Source organism: Ictidomys tridecemlineatus, chromosome 8, assembly GCF_052094955.1.
Source record: "Ictidomys tridecemlineatus isolate mIctTri1 chromosome 8, mIctTri1.hap1, whole genome shotgun sequence".
Taxonomy (NCBI): Eukaryota; Metazoa; Chordata; class Mammalia; order Rodentia; family Sciuridae; genus Ictidomys; species Ictidomys tridecemlineatus.
Genome location: NC_135484.1, coordinates 86,984,421 through 87,007,256, shown reverse-complemented (window position 1 = coordinate 87,007,256; position 22,836 = coordinate 86,984,421). Strand labels below are relative to the sequence as shown.

Genomic DNA, 22,836 nt, shown 5'->3' with positions numbered 1-22,836 from the left:
GAACTGGAGAAAAAAACAGAAGAGGGAGACAGGGCAATGATTTGAAAATAAACAAAGAGCCACTAAGAAAGAAAAATGTGAGCTTGTTTTATATTTCTCCAAAGAGCTGGAATTCTTGTGCAGAAAAAGAAAAGGAAATACATTATGGGTTAGATTATTTAAAAATAAGTTCTGGCAAGTAGATCTGTATAAAAATGGAATGTGCTACCTTAGAAAGTATCCATGTCCCCACTATTCAAATAGAAGATCAACAGACATCTATCAGGGATGCTCCAGAGCCATACTACTCTACAGAACTTTATGTGGTGATGAAAATGTGCTGTATCTCTCCTGTCTGGATAGCAGCCACAAGCTACATGGAGTGGGGGGGAACCCTTGGAATATGAGCAGTATGAACAAGGAACTAAATTATTGTTAGTAACTGGAACTTAAATATAATCAGCCACATAAGGTCAATGGCTACCATATTGGAGAGTTCTACAGAGTTTAGAAGAAATCACCTTTAAATAGCTGGAATGTGTAATAAGAAATTTAAAATTTTTTTCTTACCTTCTCTCCCAATGCCACCCCTCACTGTACTTCCTTCCATCTCCTACAATTCACTCCAGTAACTAAATTGCTTATATTTTCTTGAATATATAATACTATTTCCTGTTTGTAAATGTTTTCTTTGTACAAAATGTTCTCCTTATATAGGTCCTACTTTTACTCATTTTTCCTAATATGCTCAATTATTCCTCTTCTGGAAAACCTTTCCTTACACTAACACAACCTTTTCTGTATTTTGGACATATATATCTCTTATTAAAAATTCTAACCATCTATTTACATCTCCCTCTAACCCACTCATTTTGAGTTTCTTAAGGATAGGACAATTTTATATCTCTCACCCAGAATAATAAATGGCTTTCCTAGTAGTGCCATTGAACAGAAACGGGATGAAGGTGCCTGCTGCTCCAAATGATGTGTGCTTACACAATGAGTCCTAGGAAATCTCTCTCAGAGTAGATGTTGTAACTCATAATTCATAAAGAATAGAGGAGTCAAGGTTTTAAAGTATTGGTCCAATATCATGCAAAAAACACTAAGTTGAAAATAGTTGATCTATGATAATATTTTAACACTGCCCCATTCCTGAACATCATTGTGTTGGGTTAAGCACATTATTTTGGAAGAATTTTAATTAAAACTTCAGGGTATCTCAAAATATCTTTCTGCCTTTTAGCAGTGTGATTCAAAAGGGTTAAATAAGTTGCATATGAATACTCTGGTATAAAATGTCTCTATTGGCTCTAAAACTATCTGATATACCATACTAATTTCATTGTCAAATATGTATGTATTAATATATCCTGATTTCAAAATAATGCTTGCTTTTATCAAAATCTTTGGAAATACAGAAAAATAGGAAAACATAAAGAAGAGAAAACATCATTCATAATTTCCACATGCAAAGACAGACTGATTCATTTGTTGTGTTAATGTCTTTCACTCAAGATCACCAGGAACACATATGTAGTTGAACAAGTTGGGTGTATGCAGTGAGGGAAAACATACACCATGGAGAATCATGGGGTCACTCAATAATAGGGTGTTAGTAAGAATTTACTATAGAATTTGTGCATTGGTTGAATATATTAGTAGAGGGCCTAAGGAAGAAGGGAAGGGGTTTTGCTCTACATGGTTGTTGTTGTCAGAAAGCAGGACAATTCTGTGATTGGGTCTCTCTATAGATCTTATTAAAGAACTAGAATAAGGATAACTTGTAATTTGTAAGGAAGAAACTATGAGTCATAGTGTCCTAGAGAGGAGGTGTTTGATATTTTGGGAATAGCACATTGACCTTGCTTTTTTCTGTTTTAGTTTTGTTTCATTTTGGTTTGGTTTGATTTCAGTTTTTGTGGTGCTAGGGATCAAACCCAGTGCCTCATGAATGGTAGGCAGGTGCTCTACCACTGAGCTATACTCTCTCAGATAAGAACACTTTTGTCTGTTCTTAGGTAAAATTATGTAGTAGTCTTATTTGTAAACTTGTCTAAGAGCGGCATTCTTTAAGATGATTTTTATCTAATAGGTATAATAACATGGCTCAACTATAGATGTTGGACAGCTCTGAATGTGGGGTACTGCCATTACTTTTAGTTTTTCTTTTCAATGAAAATATTCATTCAATAACTGTCATGAGCCATCTATGGGCTGAGTGTGGACTATGTTGTGCACTGTAGCCTACTAAGGGGTAAAGTCTGGCACTGGGAACTCCCTGAGGCACCCCCCCACAGGGTGCAGATGCAGGTGAACTTCCCCCTCAAGCTCTGCCTAAGATTCCACACAGCACCTGAGGTGGGTTAGATTTGCCAAGATGTCAATCAACCTGCTGACTGCAAGACATCAGGAAGCAAGACTCTACCCTTGAAACCTTATCCCTGCCTTTGCTGTACCTGCTTAACTAAACCACTGGAGCCATTTTCTCTTTGTCTAGTTGAAGAACCCATGTGGACTAGATCTATCAAGGGCTTTGCTGTTTGTAAATATATTTCTGAGTGTTTGTGTGTTTTATTATTTGTTGATTATTTGAGATATTAAGATGTAGGGTGGCTTGGACTCCTCTGGGCAGAAGAACCCCCCAATGAGATGCTGGCTATCTTCCCTCCTGAAAGTAACTACTATTGAGCAACTACTTATAACATAGAAATGGGTTAGCATGTAGTGAAGAAAGTACAGATCATATCTTGCTGGGGATTATATTCTAATGTGAGGATAAATGTGTTGGATGAAACAAAGTGCCTGTTTTTCCTATGCTCTAATACCATGACAATCAACATAAAAGACTTATGTGACTTCAATATGTGTGAGATCTCTCCCTACTACCAGCAATTAATTCTGTAGTAGACATCAGCTGGGTGTCCTCTAATCCAATTCAATTCTGACACTATCTACTTGTATATAACATCAGATCCCACAGATTGAGGGTTAAGTATACCCAAGACTGTCCTCCAACTCTTTAGATGACAATATAAATTGGGGTTCCTATAACACTCTACTTTGGTTGGATTAATTTGCTTAAGCTTTTCATAGAACTCAGGGAAATGTCTTCATTTCTCAATTTATTATAGAGGATACTACAAAGGATCTAGATGAAGAGATGTATACCGTGAGTTATGTGGAAAGGGGTGCATATCCTTTATGACTTCTCTGGATACACCACTCTTCAGGAACCCCCTCATGTTCAGCTATTCAGAAGTTCTCCAAACCCTGTCCTTTTAAATTTTTTATGGAGATTTCATTGCATAGGCATGGCCGAAGCATGACCATGTCAACATGAGATTGGACAAAAATGCAAATGCTAATAGATTGAGTAGAGAAATTTAGTAAGGCTTGTTGGCATTCTTGACCTCCCTGTGCAGCATTTCTCTCTCCAGGGTATAGAGTAGGATCCTTCTGGAATGAGGAAGATATTATGTCCTACTATCAGACAAGGGTAGGTCAGAGAATTTCTTTGTAGCCAGCTCTAAGAGAAAAATGTGGTAGAAGAATGATTTATATAACCCATCTTGGAGAAGAGAAATTCTGTTTTCTTTTTTGTTAGAATTTTAAAAAAATAATTATTATAATTATTAGTACATATTAACTGGCAAATTGATGGAATTTGCTATATTTCCATATATGTATATTCCATCCATTAACACTCTCCCCACCAACACCCTTCCCAGCCCCTAAAAGTCTCTCCTAATTTCTTTCTGTTCCTCACTCCTTGTCCTTTTCCATCTCTAGTCATGAGTATTCCACTCTGTTCTACAAAGTCAACTTATTGGTTTCCTTAAAAGACTGAGAACATGTGGTATTTATCTTTCACTGTCTGATTGGTTTCACTTAGTGTTCTCCTATTGCATCCATGTTGTTGCAATAACAGGATTTCATTCTGTTTTGTGGATGAGTAGTATTCCATTGTATAGATAGACCATATTTTCTTTATCCATTCATCTGCTGAAAGGCATCTGGGTTGATTACATATTTTGGCTATTGTGACTAGTGCCACAATAAACATGGAGGTCCAAGTATCTTTTTGGTAAAAAGAAGTTCTAATTCCTATGGCTTAATTCCAGAGGTGGGGGTTGTGATCCAGGAACTGGGAAGGGAAAGATACATATATACATCTATATATAGCTAGCTATTACACATATCTATATATAAAATATTACAGTAAGAAAACAAATAAATATATAAAACAAGATCAGGTAGTGATAACTCCAAATGCTACAATAAAAAATAAAGCAAGGAAAAAAGCCTGAATGGTAGAGATAGTAGAGGTTTTATTTCAGATAAGAGAGGCAGAAGAGGTCATTTTTTTAGGTGATTGGAACAGAGATCTGTATAAAGTGATGGAAAAAATCATGAAAGATCTAAGGGAAAAAGACTTCCAAGCAGAGGACACAAGCAAAATTTCCTGGGATGAGGGGAGCAGAGTATGCCAGGTTTCTCTGAAGAATAGCAAGGAGGCCTGAAGGGTGGCAACAGAGTGATGAGGGGTCTGAATTAAGGTCCAAGGGATGGGTGGGAAAGAGAGGACAGATCATGCAGGCCTTTGTAAATAATGTTGAAGTGTGTGGATTTTATTCTAAATGTGACAGAAGTTATTGGAAGGTTTTTATGTTAATATTTCATTCAACTGATATGTTAATGAGAACACAGTAAGGTGGTGTCTTGGTCAAAGGTCATTTCAAAAAACACAGTATGTAAATAGTCATCTGATGTTTGACAAAGATGCCAAAAACAAAGATTGGAGAAAAGACAGCCTTTTCAACAAATGGTGCTGGGAGAACTAGTTATCCAGATACAGAATGAAACTGGATCCCTCTGACCCTGCACAGAAGTCAACTCAAAATGAATCAAAGATCTAGGAATTATATTGTTCTTTCATAAAATGCAATGATTTCATTATCAATATGCATGTTCTCATATCCTGACCTTGCATTTTCATTTTCTCTTATGATCTTTCCCTCTACTTACATGATTTATGATCTTTCCCTCTACTTACATAATTTACATGAAACTGTCACATTACCATAATTTCAATTTCAACATCCCAATTTCAGAGCACCACCTTCCAACTTTCTAGCTAATTCCCTTGTAGTGTCTGAAATCCAACAATCCTTAACTCCACTCCACAACCTTTTCATATCTCTAACTTCATTCCTATTTCAACCCCCTCCTAGTCTAGTTTAAATATCTTGATTAATAACAATTATCCCCTTGAACACAGCCAGCACCTCTGGCCCCTCATCTCTTCCTTGTTCACTTGGCGAAGCCTCAAAACTATTCAGATGGAACTCTCTCTATAGTCTTCCTTCTTTTCAAACATGGCAGGAGAAAAACATCCAACCTAACTGATTTCATTCTAAGCTTGCTAAATTTAAGGATGCCTGTAATTCCACTCAGTAATCTTAATATATATTTCTCACCTAGTCACGCTCACCTTGCCTTGTGACAATACCTTTTCATCTCTCTTAAAATCTTTAAATTCTCCTTGATTTCCACTCTTAGCTAGCCACTTTGCTGTGTTTAGCTGAGGAATAGGAGCAACCAGGAAAGAACTTCATTAAGGCCCCACTGATCTGCCTGCCCTTTGCATCTGTGCACCTGTACTCCACTCTGAGCTGCCCTTGCTGTGTTCCTTACTCCTCTACTTGTTCCAGATCCTATCCATTTTCACCACTCATGGGCAACACTCTAGCAATTATCCTGTTTATCTCCTAATTTTTCCATTTTTCTTTCTTTTCTTGGTTATGTGTTATATATATATTACATGCTATAATTTCTCTCATTTAAAAAAATACTAGTTTTAAATTCTACTTCCTCTACTGGTTATTAACCTCTTTCTCTTTTCATTAAAAGAGAATTGTGAAAGAGTTGAACATTCTCTGTTCTCAAGTCCTTTCTTTCAGTTTTTTCTTGATCCCTTTCTAATTAGTCTTTCCTTACTACCACCCCACAGAAGCTCTTGCTCTTCCCCCTCTTCCTTCTCTTGGGTAGAAGGGAATTCAGTGCTGGGAATTGAACCCAGGGCCTTGTGCATGCTAGGCAAATGCTTTGTCACTAAGCTACATTCCCAGTCCTGGACTTCTACTTTCTAGCCCCACTCATTTCCTTGGTAATCTTTTTAGCTTCATAGCTTTAAATGTCATGTACACATTTATGATTCCCAGATTTTTGCCTTAGTCCAAATCTCTACCCTGAACTACAGGCTTATATATAACTTCATATTCAAATCCTCATTTGAGCATCTGATTTGTACCTCAAACTTTCCATATCCCAAACTGTCATCTTATCTGCCCTTCCAAATTTAAAATACTTAGTCTTCCTTAATCTGGCAATTTCACCCTTCCAGTTTTCAAGCCTTGGACTCATTTGACTCCTTTCTGTTTCACATCTCACATTAAATGTGTTAGAAAGTGTGCATGTATCTCACCACCTTGGGCCACCCCAGGTCTTCCCTATGGCTCCAAAGATGAGTACTTTCATATCTCATGCACTATTTGAGAATCCCTAAATAAGCAGAATAAGAGGTGTGAGAGAAAAGAAGGTTTCTAAGCAAAATAAAAATAAAAGCATGGATGATCAAAGTGACTGATTTGGAGGACTGCTAGTAGTTTCACATAGATAGAGCACAGGATATAAGAGATAAGGCTGAAGAAAGACATAGAAGCAGAGTATGAAAAGTCTTTTTTTATTTGGGTAAAATGGTATTTATTTTGTAGGCAATAAGAAGTCATCAAAAAGTCTTAAGGTAGGGGAAACACAAGCAGATTTGTGTTGGAAAGATCACTCATACAACAAAATTTACATAGGGAACACATTTGGAGCAGTGAAAATAGTCAAAAGAAAAATATTTGTGAGGTTTAAGGGAAAGATGACAAATACCTGAACTAAGTTAGAAAGTTTGGAGATAAGAAAAAGGGGGACAAAGATGAGAAATCCTAAAAATACAAAATCCCTTAGATCTGGGAAATTATTGAAAATGTGGAAAAGCGGAGGTCAAGGACAATTCCTTTTTCTGACGTGAGTGTGATTAGATTCTGGTGCCACCACCTGTAGGACAGAGGTGTAACAAACACAGAAGAGAGATGATATGTTTTTTGTTAGACCGACTGAGGTCCAGGTATCCAGGGATATCACAGGGAAGATGTCCAAAAAGTTATAAATTTTATTGGTCTGGAGCAGCAGAAAGAGGTTTAGACTGAAGATGAGTTCAGAGATTATGTGAACATTTACCAGTTTTATCTAATGCATTGGGATTGTCAGAGATAATATGCCAAGGGAGAAGAAAAACAATTTAAGGATAATATTAGGTATGTACAGAGGAAAAGGAGTCCAAGACTTATTACAATGAATGGAGGTAAAATCAGAACCAAGAGAAGTGATGCTTCAGAATATAAGGGAGGGATTTTAAGAAAGGGAAGCTTTTGTAAAAATAAACATTGTCTTAGCAGTTCAGTCTGCCATAACAAAGTACCATAGACTAGACGGTAGACATTTATTTCACACAGTTTTAGAGACTGTGAAGTTCTAGATCAAGGTGTCAGCCAATTTGGTTTTTGGAAGGCATCTATTTCTGGTTTGTAGATAGCCCCTTATTGCTGTGTCTTTGCATGATAAAGAGGGAGAGAGAAGTGGGGGGAGACAGGAAAGAGAGAGGGAGAAAGGGAGGGCACTAGCAAGAATGCTGATATTTTTCATTCTTCTTATAAAGACACAAATCCTATCATGGGTGACCCCCTCACAAATTTATCTAAGTATAATTAAATTCATATTTAACATAAAGCTGGTTTATATGAAGTTAAATATTTTTAGGAAAATTGCCCCACAAGAATCACCAGCTCAAAATGTACTAAAATTTTTATCTATAAATAATTTATCAGAAATTTATCTCAATGTTGTTATAGCTGAAAAATACTCTTATTAACAGTTGACAGCTCCAATAACAGTTTCATCAACAAAAAGATTCTTCTCAGAATTAAAAATGATAAAAAATTATTTGTAATTTTATATGTAAAAAGAGCAACTGACATTGCTCTCATTTATTTCAACTGAAAATGAAGTTGCTAAAAGTAAATCTTTGACAACATAATGAATGAATTTTCAGAAAAGTGAGCTAGAAAAAATCTTGGTATTAAGATAGCACATTAATAAAGTATTGTTCTTTATCGTATTTTATGAAATTGTGATGTCAAAATATTTTTTACCATTTGTTTGTTTTACTCATATATCTCTATCACCTCTACTATATTTTATAAGTAACGGATAAATGTATAAGTAATGAAATACAATTTTAAAGGAAAAATTTTTATATTTGAACATCTTTAATTGCACTTTTTTCTTGCATTATTAAACAATAAGTCCCTGTATTTTCATTTGCTTTGAGTCCTGAAAATTACACAGCTGAATCTGGGTATAAGGATGAGCTATTGAAGGAGACAGGCCTGATATATTCAGTTTCTTTTTTCTCTTTCTTGACAGGTGGGGCAAAACAATAAGAAGGTGAGGGAGTTCTGAGTGTTAACTTGAAGAAGCATTTTAAAGGCTAAAATATTATGTGGAGAATCAGAGAAGGAATGTAGCACTTTGAGGATTTAAAAACATTTCCAATATGATAATTTCCATAAGCTTTTTTATTACTACAGTTAAAATGTACATTTTATGAGCAATCATAAAGAAAATTACATTGGGAACTATCTTATTTCTATCAAAACATTTGCTGGGTTTAGTATCATGTTGTGAAAAGTGAAATACAATCAGCTTGACTTGATTTGAAATAAATGGTGTGCTAAGGTCTCAACTATTAATAGATAATAGAGAATAAATGTAAAAGTGGTGTGTAAATTATAAAGCACTACAGGTACTATAATCATTAAATGAACTTGTGGTAAATGATCAGTAAAATATGCATTTTAAGAATAAATTTTTGTTTTCAAAAGTGGATTTTTTCAGATTATGAAATTGGCCACATGTTCTTTGTTCAAACTTTAAAAATTTTGTTATACAGAGGAAAAAAATCCTTCACAGGTACTTCTCTCAAAGTCTATTACTTTTGTCATTTTGTAATGTTCTCTTTGAGATTTTTCCTCTGCAAATCATATTGTTACATGTTATATAAATTCTTTGTAAATATTAATAGGATAGTTCATTATGTGGCTTTGTCATTTCTTACTTATCCATTTACCTATTGTTAGACATTTAGGTTGTTTCTAACTTCTTTGCAGTTTTAGTCAATATATGAAGATTCCTAACTGAATTCCTCCAGTTGAAATATTCCTGAAATTAAACTAAATTTAATCATATTCAATTTCTTTACCCTCCCCCCTTTTTTGTTTTGTTTTTACAAACACACAAAAGTATAAGTCAATAAACTATTTGCATGTTATTTACTAAGACCATTATGCATAAATAAAGCTATTCACCTGGCAGGTGAAAGGTGGGAAAAACAAAACAAAACACCACAGCTAACTACACAGGAAATTGCCTTTATGAACTTAATTTCTGTTATATGGCCTCACAGTTGAAAATGCCTGAGAATTCTTAGCAGGGAGGCAAGGCAAAGTCTTCAGTGTTGACTGATTCACTGAATTAATCATTGAAAGAGGAAATAAGGCTGGAAGAACAGGCTGAAGATCCCTAACAAATATAATAAGCTATTTTCTGTCACTTCTCAACTATTTAAATATAACTAGGTCATTTGAGAGCACATTTATATTTCCCCAAATGATCACTATTAACTAGGAATGTTTCACTTGACCTCAATTCAATTCAATTTAACCATTAATGGCTTTTCTAGGTTATTTATTTTATGGTTAGGAGACTTGAAAGAGTTAATGTACTTTGTAAAATGCCTAACTTGTATTTAGGATTAATTTACTCCCACAGTAGGACATGGCTTATTAGAGCTTCAGATATGTCTAAAGAAAATTCTATGTTAGATGCATCACTGAAGTGCTTGCTGTCTCACTGGGAGCCTACATAAAAACAGTTTGGTGGAGTAGACTTATTTTTATCTTTTTCTTCTCATAAGTTTTCCACAAACAGCTGGCCTTTTCTAAAATGAAGTTGACTAACCATTTACAAGATTTGAGAAAGGACTAATTAGTAGTGTAGGCTGATTAGGGAGTGTAGCTATTTTTATTTTAAAAATCACACACAGAGAAGTATTTGTTTGGTGACTTGCTTGTAAAAATTACTTTTCACTAACCATAGTGTTTGAGTAGGCTATTGCATAGGAACAAAGCCCATAATTTTTTTAATCACTGTTTGAGATTGAGTCCAACATAATAATTGTCACTCAACTACATGATGTTACACAGTTTTACAAGTTGAGATGAGATAAAAGTAGCCCTGATCTCATTTTCAAAGATGGTCTTCATCAGTTTTTCCAGGTATATATAGGCTAAGGCTAAAGTCCCTTTGCAGGCCTTTCCTGTAGGATTAAACAAAGATGACAGTATATAAGACCAGAGTCTTGCAGTTGAAGAAATAGTAACCACATGGATTTTCTCTCAACTTCTCTGGCCCCATCCTGACCTCTCATGTAGGGTTCCTTCATTGGTCCTCAGAAACTGGACTAATCCTTACCTGCAAAAAGAGCATCATGGGGCTGGGGATGTGGCTCAAGCGGTAGCGCGCTCGCCTGGCATGCGTTCGGCCCGGGTTTGATCCTCAGCACCACATACCAACAAAGATGTTGTGTCCGCCGAGAACTAAGAAAAAATAAATAAATATTAAAATTCTCTCTCTCTCTCTCTCTGTCCCCCTCTCTCTCTCACTCTCTCTTTAAAAAAAAAAAGAGCGTCATGGATAACACAAAAGAAGATCATCTTATTCCATTTGGGCTTTTATAATAATTAAAAAACCTTTAGATTGGGTAACTTACAAACAACAGAGATTTGTTGCTCATATTCTGGAGGTTAGAAAATCTAAGATCAAAGTGTCAGTAGATTCAATGTCTGGGAAGGGACTGTTACTCATACATGGTGGCTTCTACATGTCCTCAAATGGCAGAAGGGGCTCTCTACTCCCTCAAGACTCTGCTATAAGAGCATTATTCCCATTTACAAGGGAAGAGCCCTCATGACCTAATCACATTTTCTAAGGACCTTCCTCTTTAAATACCACCATAAGGAGTATTCTGTTTCAACAAGATTTTTGCAGGGATAATTCAAGGAAGACCTTTTCAGAATTGAAGCCCATAACTTCCAATCTCACTATTGCTCCTCTCTTACTGTCATCTAAATAGCAAGTCTCATATTTAAGTCCTATACTTAAAGTTCCTAAAGAATAAGATTGTCTCTTTCCTCTTTGTCTACATTCTTGGCCTGAGACTCCTCCATACCTTACTGTCTTTGGGCCAGTTTTACCCATCATTTGAGTTTCAATCTAAAGGTCAACTTCCTGACCACCTTCTGCCCCACTAAAATTCAAAAGCAAACAAACTCCCCAAATAACAACAACAATAACAAATTGGGAACCTGTTCACTGTTTTTCCCCAGTACCCTGCACTTCAGCTTGAAATGGTATCCACAGTCTATACAAATGACCTCCTTACTTGCAAAGAGTCTTTCTTGTTAGAAGGAAACATTATTGAGAACACTGTTCATGTTTATAGGACATTATATGACATTATGTTAAAGAGGTATAGAACACAGTTCCTTTCTTCAAGGACTTTACAGTCCAGTTATGGAAAAAAAGGTCCATGTAAGACCAATAGTAAAATATGCCCAATTATCTAATGTACAATATATATGTGTGTGTGTGTGTGTGTGTGTGTGTGTGTGTATATATATATATATATATATGATTAGGTTTAAACTATTAGGTACAATTATTAGATCAATAGGAATTTATAGACTGATGAAGGCAGGATCAATCTAAGGAGTTGAGATTAAAATTGGCCAAATGTTGGTGTTGCTGAAGGACTATGGAAGGGGGTGGGGGTATATAAAGATGGTTAAAATTAGATGGACAGAGAAGGCTGAGACATGGGGAAAAAATCTCAGACAGAGATGTAGCAAGAATAAAGCATATGGGGCTGGGGATATGGCTCAGAGGTAGTGTCTGCCTTGCATGCCTGAGGCCCTGGGTTTGATCCCGAACACTAAACACACAATGTTTTATATATATGGAGAGAACTACATAGTTGCCTCCCACATTGATCCTGAATTTTGCCTAATAAGAATATCAGGCGATACGACCTTCATTGCACTGGGATTTGTCCTTGTGGAGTGCTACCTTTTCTATATGAGCAAGACCAGGCTAGCCTCCTGGAGGATGAGAGCAAGGGGAAGAGAAAACATGGAGGGAGGTCTGGCTATCTCAGTCATTCCAGCAACTCAGCTGAGGCATCAGACTTGTAAGTGAGGCCATCTGGGATCATCCAGCCCAGCCAAGGTACCTGATGATTATAGTTGCACAAGTGATCTCAGGTAAGATAATGAAGAATCATTTAACCTGAGACTGACCAGAATTGCTCACTCATGAAATTGTAAGCAGTAAAATGGTTATTTTAAGCTACTAAATTCTGGAGTGATTTGTTTCACAGAAATAAGTACTACAAATACTAAGATGAAAGATTTTCTCCCATAACTCTAGTTGCTTCTTTTTGGTCACTTATGCAGTTCATCATGCATATTGATGTACCTCAAAGTTCAATCCCAGGCTGTTTTCACTCAGATTTTCTTTCTCGCGTGATTTCATCCACTTCCGCAGCATCTTTAAATGAAATAATGTTATTTCTGTTTACATACTTTGAACCACGAATTGATACTTCCAGCCTAGATTCCTTCTTTGAGCTTCAGACTCAGACAACCAAGTGCCTTCCAGCCAGCTTCATTTGGATATCTCAACAGCACTTCAGACTTATGACTGCCTTAAAACATTCACCTCTGTTGGTGTTGTCCCACTCAGTGAGTGACACCATCTACCCAGGGGCACAAGGTAGGACCTTCAGAGTCACTCTTGATAATGGCCTTTGCCTTATTGCATCTATTGTCCATTGTGGTGTATTGTTGGCTTCACATTTTTTTCTCTTTACTTAATTATTTAATTAAATTTAATTAAAAACACAAGTATACAGTGAGGGAGGGACATCATTAGGAGAATATAGCAATCAGAGGGATATTAGATAACATTTTTACATAGGGTGGAAATAAAAATAAATTCTTCCAACAATATATGACAAATAGTGACCATCATAAGTTCATGGGAACCTAGAGGATCATGTCCAATGATGCCTAAAAGCCATAAGGCAGTGGAAGAAAGTTGAAATGGGGGGTTTAGGATACACTAGTTATAGTTTCAACTTGTCTCCAGAAATTTTATATTAGAATTTTATGAAACATTAAAACTCTGTGAAACACAGCAGTTTTAGATATTTGCCACTAAACCACCAGCTTTGTTTTGAGAAAAGGGAGGAGAAACACCGGGGACTCCTGTCCCAGAGGCATATTCTGCCCATCATCAGGAACAGGCAACTTTTAAAGAGGTGATTCAAAGGCTACATTCCACATTTTCTCTTATTGGTTTGTTGGAGTTGTAATTCACTTGTTAGTTTGGGAGATAATTATTTCTGAGATCTACTGGTACCATCTCCAAAGTCCGGATTACTTCATTCCTATGGTGGGGAAAAAAGGTAATTCTATTTCCTCTGAGATTAGGGAGCGGGAAAGATTAGGGAGGAACAGGGAGAGAGGAAGAGAAAGAAACATGTCCATTTAAGTTGCAGTGGCAGAGGAGCAAGGGCTATATTCAAAACAAAACATGGACCACTGTTATATTTCCCCACTGTCAATTTCCACATTTCATTTCTGTGGAAAAATGAGTAACAACATCTTCAAGCTGCTTCCTGCTGAAAGCGGGCAAAGTTGTCGGAATTAGGGGTGGGGTTGTGGCTCAGTGATAAGAGTGCTCGCCTAGCACATGCAAGGCCCTGGGTTTGATCCTTAGTACCACATAAAAATACATAAATAAAATAAAGGTATTGTGTCCAACTACAACTTAAAAAACAAAAAGTTGGGGGAAGTATCCCAAAGTCCTCTTCTCTATCAGGTGGGGAATGGACAGTTAAGGGTATTCAGGATCAAGGCAGTCCAGCTCCATTCCTCAGGGCTCCAGGTGAGATTGTAACAACATAGTGGAAGAGTGTAGCAGGGGGAGGGAGAGAGCATTGGCTTTACATTCTTAACATCTGTCAAATTCATCCAGTTCTTGCCATCTCCATAAGGCTGATCCAGTCATCACCATCTCATCTAGACTACCAACAAAGATAATTAACTGGTCTTCCTACATCCACTTGCCTACATTCAATCTGTTCCTTATACTGCTGCCAGAAATGCTTTTTCCCTCAAAACATAAACCCAATCATGTCTATCTAGAATTTAAAATACTCCAATAACTTCCTATTACTCTTGAAATAGAGACCAAAATCCCAACATACCCAATAATTAGTTCAAGTTCTCTAAGAAGGAGATGCTATGATGGGATTACATATGAAAAATATTTATTAGGAAGAAAGACTATTAAGAATAAATGGGAGGGCTAGGATTGTAGCTCAGTGGTAGAGCAGTTGCCTAGCATGTGTGAGGCACAATACTCTCTAAGGTGCTAGTGGTAAAGATTTTCTCCCATTCTATAGACTTTCTCTTCACATTCTTGTATCCTTTGCTGTGAAGAAGCTTTTTAGTTTTGATTTCATCCTAGTTATTGATTCTTGATTTTACATCTTATGCTTTAGGAGTCTTATTAAGGAATTCAGTTCCAAAGTCAACATGATGAAGATTTGGGTCTACTTTTCCTTCTAGTAGGCACAGGGTCTCAATGTCTGAGTGCCTAAGTCCTTGATCCACTTTGAGTTTTGTGCAGGGTGAAAGAATATTGGGGGAAAAAAGGTATTAAAAAGGTATTGAGGAATATATTCAATATTATTTCTATAGATATAGTTTGCCTACAATAAAGTGCAAGTATCCTATGGATATAGCTAAGTGAGTTTTACAGTTATATAAATCCCCCAAAGTTCCCCTCATATAATTTTCTAGTCACTTCCCATCCTGTTCCTGATTTGTATGGGTACATTTGATTTTTCCTGATTTAGAAGTTTATATAAGTGGAAGCATACAGTATGTACTGTTTTGTGTAGGGCTTCTTTTACTCATATTTGAGCTTATCCATGTTTTAAACATCAGTAGTTTGTGCCATTTAATTTCTGAGTAGTATTTTTCATTGTAAAACATATTGCTCTTCACCCAGTTATTTGTGTATTTCTGGGTTATGGCTACTGTAAATAGTGTTATTATAAATATTCTTATATAAGTCTTTTCGTGAATATCTGTTTTCATTTTTCTTGGAGTGAAATTTCTGAGTTAGAGGAGAACTAACAACTATTTTTCCAAACTTGTTGTAAGATTTCATACTCCCCAAATTAAAAAGAGCTTTAGTTATGTCACTACCTATTTAATATTGATATTATCAGTCTTCTAATTTTAGTCATCTTAGTAGATAGGAAGTGGTATCACATAGTAGATTTTATTTTATTTAATGACTAATTATGTTTCATATGCTCATTGATCTTTCATATACCTCTTTTAAAGACGTATCTTTAAGTTTTTTCCATTTTTATTATTTATTTTTTAGTTGTAGTTGGGCCCAATACCTTTATTTTATTTATTTTTACATGGTGCTGAGGATCAAACCCAGGGCCTTGCACATGCTAGGTGAGCACTATACCACTGAGCCACAACTCCAGCCCATTTTCTGCCATTTTTATGTGTTGTCTTTTTATTGTGTATTTGTAGAAATTCTTTATGCAGTCTCTAAACAAGTACTTTGTCTTGCTCATGTATTACAAATATATTCCCCAAACCTATAATTTGAATTTTATTTTCTTGATGATGGCTTTTTAAGAGCAGAAATTTGAATGAAGTATGATTTTCAATTGTTTTCTTTTTCAGTGCAATTATGTTCTAAGAAATCTTTTCCTATCCAAAAGGGGCAAAGAATACATAACGTTTTCAAACTATTTTAAATAAACTTATGCCTATTTCCTTTCTCCCTTCCTCCTAAAATGTTCCTAGTCTTAATATGAAGTTACTGAGATGATATGCAGCACTATTTTTGTAAGAAGGTAAAAAATTAGAATGTCAGAACATTTTGTGTATAAAATGTCTTATCCCTACAAGTTTACCAAACCTCCTAAAATGAGTTCCTTTAAAAACTAGGAAAAGAGACTAAGTTATTTGAAAACTTACTGATGTCATCCATTAAGTCTGCTATAACAAAGTACCTTAGAGTAGGTTGTTTATAAACAACAGAAATGTATTGCTGACAGCTTTGGATACTGGGAAGTCTAAGATAGAGGCACCTGTCTACTTGGTGTCTGAGTAAGAGCTCACTCTAAGGTTCATAGATGGTGCCCTCTTATTGCACCCTTACTTGATGAAAGGGACCAACAAGTTCTCCTGGGCACTAATCCCATCATAAGAGTTCTGATTTCAACAGCTCTTAATATTATCAAATTAGAGATTAGAAGTTTGGGGTGATACAAACATTCAAACCATATCACATGCCCTTCCACTTAAACATGGTTCATTATCAAGAATCTTGGTGCTCTGCATACATTTATTTTAGTTTGACATTTTATAAGTGAGAGAGGAATATGTTGGAAAACTTATAGGTGGTAATCAAAGAATCTAAAGGAAAGCTAAGAGTTTTTTAGGAAGGACAGGAACTAGAGTAGCTGTGAGTATTAAGGGAGCAAGATCAAATAGATAAAATAAATTTCCATAGAGATTAATGACTTCCAGATGTTTGTCTTTGTGTTTGTCCCCTGAAGCTCAACTTTCTAAAGAAAAGTATCTCAATGGCCTAAGTTGGTCATAAGCTTTGTACAGGGACTTTGGTTGATAGTCATTCCTTCCAAAATACTTTCAATAGGGAAGACAGATAGTTCTCCAAAGTAAAACTGGGGCACTGCTACTATAAGGTGAGGGGGATAGATCCTAGTTAGAAAAAAACAGTAGATGCCTGTAAGACTCTTAAAAAGGCAGAACATTTTATCTTTTAACTTGTGTTTGTTTTCTGTCTTGAGCAAGATGAAATTGTTTATTCACTTATTTTTGAGTCTTTCCTCAAATAACTGGACTAGTTTAAGTTAAATTACTGCCAAGTTCAGATCTTCGAAAGTAGATTGATTATTACTAATTAGAGTAAATCACAGGTCAGTTTCATTGTTGTCATGGTTTTAATCTTGAAGTTGACCATGTATTTTTTCCTTCCTTCCTTCCTTCCTTCCTTCTTTCCTTCCTTCCTTCCTTCCCTCCCTCCCCCGACCCCATGCATTTAATTGTGTTTCATTGCAGCATACTGATGCAAGCAAATAACATACTTTGATCATATCCACCCTCATTACTTACTCCTGCTTCCATCCCTGTTCTTTTCTCTAATATTCTCCCTACTATTTTCATGTATTTTTTTTTACCCTTTTAGATTCTACATGAGGGAAAACATTGCAATACTTTACTTATTTTGCTTAACATTATGATTTTTAGTTTTAACTATTTTCCTATAAATGACACAATTTTGTTCTTTATGGTTGAATAATTCTCCAGTGTGTGTGTGTGTGTGTGTGTGTGTGTGTGTGTGTGTGTCTGTGTATGCATGTATCATATTTTTCTGATAACTTAGAATTTGTCGTCTAAACCGACATGCAGAAACTCTGTGAAACCTAAAATTAAGTCAGGGAAAGGAAAAAAAATCACTAAATAATATATAATTTGATCAAGGTTGGAAGTGAATTGAGAGTGATAGAAATGCACGTTTTGTGCATTAGATTCTTTTTTTAGAAGTGGATCAAGAAGTTTTATATCTTAATTTTGCTTCTAGAAGTTAGATGTTTTTATATTCAAATGCCTATATTCAATCATCATTCAGCAAGCATTGTTAAAGAGTTTGCCATGTGCATTGATAGTGGCTGTTTGGAGGTCTTTAACAAAGAAATGATGAGGTAAGTTGATTCCTTACTATGTTATATAGACTATCAGAAGACTGAAGTATGGAATGAAGATTATTTTGTTCATTAACTTCTATTCCTTTGCTGTATAATAATTAAATTGAGTTTTCTGAAGCAGTTGGCATTAGTGTTCACCCTTATTTCTCAGAAACCTCTCCTCTGATGACTTCTGGTTCTCTTTCTGGCCATATCTCATTCTCTTTTCAGTAGTCATCATTTCTCTGTCTACTCTACATTTAGTGGGCAATTCCCAGAATCCTTTGTTCTTTTATCATCTTTGTCTAATGCTTTCTCTGGCAAAATCTCATCTATACTTTTAGATGCTGTGACCATGTAAACGAAGATGAATCTCAAATGACTATCACTAGCACTAACTTTTCTCTAGAACTCTGTAAGTAGATATACAATATCTACATATATGGATCTGGATGTCTAGTAGACATCTTAAACTTAATATGTCCTCAAGGCAAATGACTCTTTTTATGCTGACCCCAAATCTATACTATCCCTTCTATTTTTTCTTCTTTGGAATTTCCTGCTTTTGTTTTGCAACAGAATGCCCAACATATACATAACTGAAAATATTTGACTGTGCAATGGAGGAGATAGTGCTTAAGTACAAATGGAGACATTATTATTTTTTAAAATACATATTTCAACACAATCTGGGTCATACAAGCACCTTGATTCTAGGTCATCTTGGTAGAGCTGCCTGACCTGTGGATCCATAGTTATATGATCATCTTTTCCCCATTAATCAATACATGGAATCAGGGTTTCAGTGGTCCAAGTGAGTACAATTAGTCCCTTCTCTAAAGCCTGCCCTATCCCTCTATGGTGCAATGTGGCCACGACAAAAATGAATGGAATCTCTGGAAGGTCAAGTTAAGTATGCATCATGTTTCTTTATGTTCTCATGTCTAGTGAGATTACACACTTAGACAACATTCCTCAATCTGTTTATAGGACCAACATGAAGCCTCTGCCCCTGTCCCTGCCTCCCAAAATCTCTGTGAACAACATTAAATCACAAACCCTTGAAGAAGGCTTTGCCCCATTAGTCTTTGACAATTTGACAATCTTTCTCCGATAGTCAGTTCCTTGTGCATAAGATGTCAGCCCCTCCTACTTCTCTGAAGGTTTAGAAGTCTGTGGGTCTGGGCAGTCATGGAGCTCACTATAATGTGAGTGGTCTTGAGCTAATGGAGCACAGGTAGATTATGAGGCACTGCATATAAAGAAATGTTGAAACCCTGGTTCAGGCTCCAGGTTCCATCACACTTGGGGATCTTCACCAGACAGCTTTCCAGGCCTTTGAATTCCTGCTCTGTGTTGGAATTCCCAATGTCCATCACCAGATGGGTTCTGGGGAAATCCTGGAGTAGATGAAGCAAGGATAGTTAGCTCTGGTTGCCCTGTTGGAGGCCACATTGCTAGCAAAATACCCCCAGAACTGCATGTGCTTGTCCATACTCTCAGGAATACCTGTATATGCTTATCTGTTGAAGGGGCTTGTGTAGGGAAATAGCAGGTTATGTTGGCCAGGTTGCCCACCCAGAAGGGCAGGACACCTCAACTCCTTGGAGATGTGGATGATGCAGCCAGCCTGTGAATTTTTGTTGGCTGTGATCTGCTTACCAGTGTGTTACATCTGCTGCAGCTTGATTGCTCCACTGTGGTCATGATCATCTTGGACATGGTGGTGGCAATAAAGCCAGCCAGAAGTCTTTGATCAAGGAGCGGGCCTATTATGTCATGGTAACAGAATGAGCAGCAGAACAGGCAGTTGAGTGGATGGAGAGCTAGGTTGTTCACCTCAGCCAGCTCAGCCCTGCTGCCACCAGACCAAAAGGCTTATGCCTTTTATTCTGGGTTAATGGCATCACCATTTTACCTGTCTCCCAACTTAGAAACCTTAGTGTCATTCTCACCTCCTTTCTCTCACCCCCCATCTATAGTCAGCTGCCAAATCTTGCTGCTTCTAATTTTAAAACATCATTTGATTTTGTCTCTCCTACACCCTATCCTTTTGGCTTAAAATAAACCTTCGTTATATCTTCTTTGGTCTATTAATGCAACAGTACCGTCATCTGTTCCTCTGATAACAGATTTTCCCAATTTATGTTCTCTATGCTGCCACTATAGTTAATGAAAACAAAGCCTTTGAAGTCATTTCCCCCATAAAAGCATCAGTTAACTTAATAAGTCCATGGGATTCAAACCCTATAGCTAAGCCAGAAAGGTCCTAACCTCTTGGTCCCAATCTATCTTTCTGCCCTGTTTTCTTTTCTACCTTCATGTTTTCTGCATATAATACAGGTTCCAGTTGCTTCAAATCTCACTATTTTCAAAATATAACCTTGTAATTCCAGAATCTACACATATCTTCATCAAGCTATTCCTTTTTTTCCTCTCCACCCTCATTTGCTTGAAAAATTCCAACACTTGCTAAAACCAAGTTTAAGCTCATCTCCTTAGTGAATATATATTCTGTTCTTCTTGCTCCCAGAGCACTATGCATTTGCTACAGACTTTATAATGTGTTTATTAATTTTCCTATTTATATGTTTGCATTTCATAGTAGACTGATTATAAGTGAAAAGAAGTTGTTTGATAAATATGGGTGAGTGAATGCAATGTTGCTTTTCTCCTGAGATAATTTTGATATCACTCTCTTCCTTTTTCTCTCCTTTTTTTCTATTATAGACTTAATATACAATTAATACAAAATTAAGATTTTCATAGCTTCTAAGCTGACCATCTAGAATAACACCATTCAATAATGTAGCCACTACTTACCTGTAGCCTCATTGAATATTTGAAATTTGGCTACTAGAAATGAAAAACCTATAAGTGTGTAATACACATAATACATCCTACATTTGAAGAAATATGAAAATAAGAATATAAAAGTCAGTAATTTTTTATATTACTCACATGTTGAAATATTTTGGGTATTTTGGATACACTAAGCTAAAAATATACTATTAAAATGAATTTCACCTCTTTTTTTGTTTTTAAATGTAGCTCCTAGAATATTTAAAAAATATATATAAAATGCATTTTATTTCCATTAGATATTGATGTTACCTTTCAGTTTATCCTGTAGGTCACTTCTTGGTGGTAATTCTGTCTTGTTTTTCTGAATACTTACTGTGCTAAGCAGAAATTTTAGGGGGTAGGAAAGTGGGGACAGTAAAAATGTTTTTTGTCAACTGGTGACTTGTGGACTGACTTTCCCAAAAGATTCTTTTTTTTTTTTTTATCATGCTACTCACCAAGTTGAAAAATCCAGTTTTTCTACTGTCAAATACATCAAGGCAAGATTGTTTTCTCTAGCTTCCCAGGTCTTCGATAATATTGTCATACTTGACTCATCCAGCCTTATCTTTCACTCTATCTAAGTAGTATCCTTATGGTATTATCCATTCTATTTTCCAAGCTTCTTAAAGTGTTTGTTTTTGTGATGTTGCTCTTCACAATATTTCCCTCCCTAATCCCTGTCTAAATTAAATCATCTTCAGAATATGGCTCCTAAGTTCCACCTCTCACATGATATTTTTTGTTTATTGGAACTCACCCTGATAATTATTTGTCAGATGTGTACAGTTTAAGGTCTAATTTTTTTCAAATACTGAGCAGCATCTTCACTGCCATGTCTATTCCATTTAATTCTACAAACATTCTTGAGCCTCTGTGTCAAGAACTGAGGTAGGTAGGCATATGGATCATCTTTAGGCAGGGAAGAGGTTAGAAAATGGGTTCACAAGAGTATAAGATACAGACTTCTGCTCATTGCCTGTCTTATTATTTTCCTCAGCATAGGCAAAGGCCATTCTTATTCTGCTTACATAAGCCCCATATTAGATATTGCTAATAAGCCACAATATGTTGAATCATTCAAACTGCCTCACTCAGAATGCAAACCCAGTAAGCCAAAATTAGGGAGCTCTGGGTTATACCTTCTCTCCATAGTTTTCTTGCATTAAAGATCACTGTTTATACAGGTTTTTGTTAAAACAGATTTGGCTTCTTGGTCACACTTTCCCCTATTCGTGAAATGCTGCTTCGAACTTAAATCCCAACTCTTCCACTGGGTAGCTCTGTAACATTGGCAAGTTACCTAACTCTTCTCTGTTTTGCCTTTCTCAACTGAGACTAACGTGTTTTGTTTTTTTGTGGCGCTGGGGATCAAACATGCTACACAGATGCTTTACTGAGCTACAACAACTGTCCCGAAATGAACACTATCATAGGGTTGTGGTCAGGTTAAATGAGTGAATAGTGAATGGCAAATCACTCAATAAATGTTAACCTTCAACGCGTGTCACTACTAAAGTACTTCCCCTAAAATGTAAGAAACTGTTTTTCCTACTTCATTCCATGCAAGTCTGTAGCTTCTAGAATGGTGCCTGTTTCAAAACAGAATGAATAAATAAATCCACTTAATCACTATTATTTCTGCATTTGCAACGTGTGTCAGAAAAATCAAAGGCAAGGAAACAAGTGAAAGTCGCCTCCTTACAAAAGTTCTTCCATTACTAGGTCACCCGAGGTCCTCGGCGACAATCACATTTCGAAAGAGGGAAAACACGCTTAGGATAGTGCCAGATACCTTTCGGGAATCACCTTAGGCAAAATTCCTCTGTAGAAAGACCTGACTGGCCCAGAGCGCGGGCAGCTTGGCGCATGCGCAACGCGCCCGGCGCCCGGGTTGCTTCCTACGAGCTACCCGGAAGCCTAGGCTCGTCCCGCTCCCCCTCCCCCTCCGCTGCCGCTCGGGCGGAGCGTGC

At 36.4% G+C, this 22,836-nt stretch overlaps 1 long non-coding RNA gene across 1 annotated transcript; it reads right to left on the bottom strand.

The window, feature by feature from the left end:
- Positions 1–8,407: 8,407 nt before the first annotated feature.
- Positions 8,408–22,833, bottom strand: LOC144366159 (uncharacterized). Its single transcript, XR_013425054.1, has 4 exons — positions 22,659–22,833; positions 12,682–12,753; positions 10,621–10,745; positions 8,408–10,465 (listed from the first exon to the last, which is right to left on the bottom strand). It is a non-coding gene; the product is annotated as an uncharacterized LOC144366159 (long non-coding RNA).
- Between the last annotated feature and the right edge of the window lie 3 nt (positions 22,834–22,836).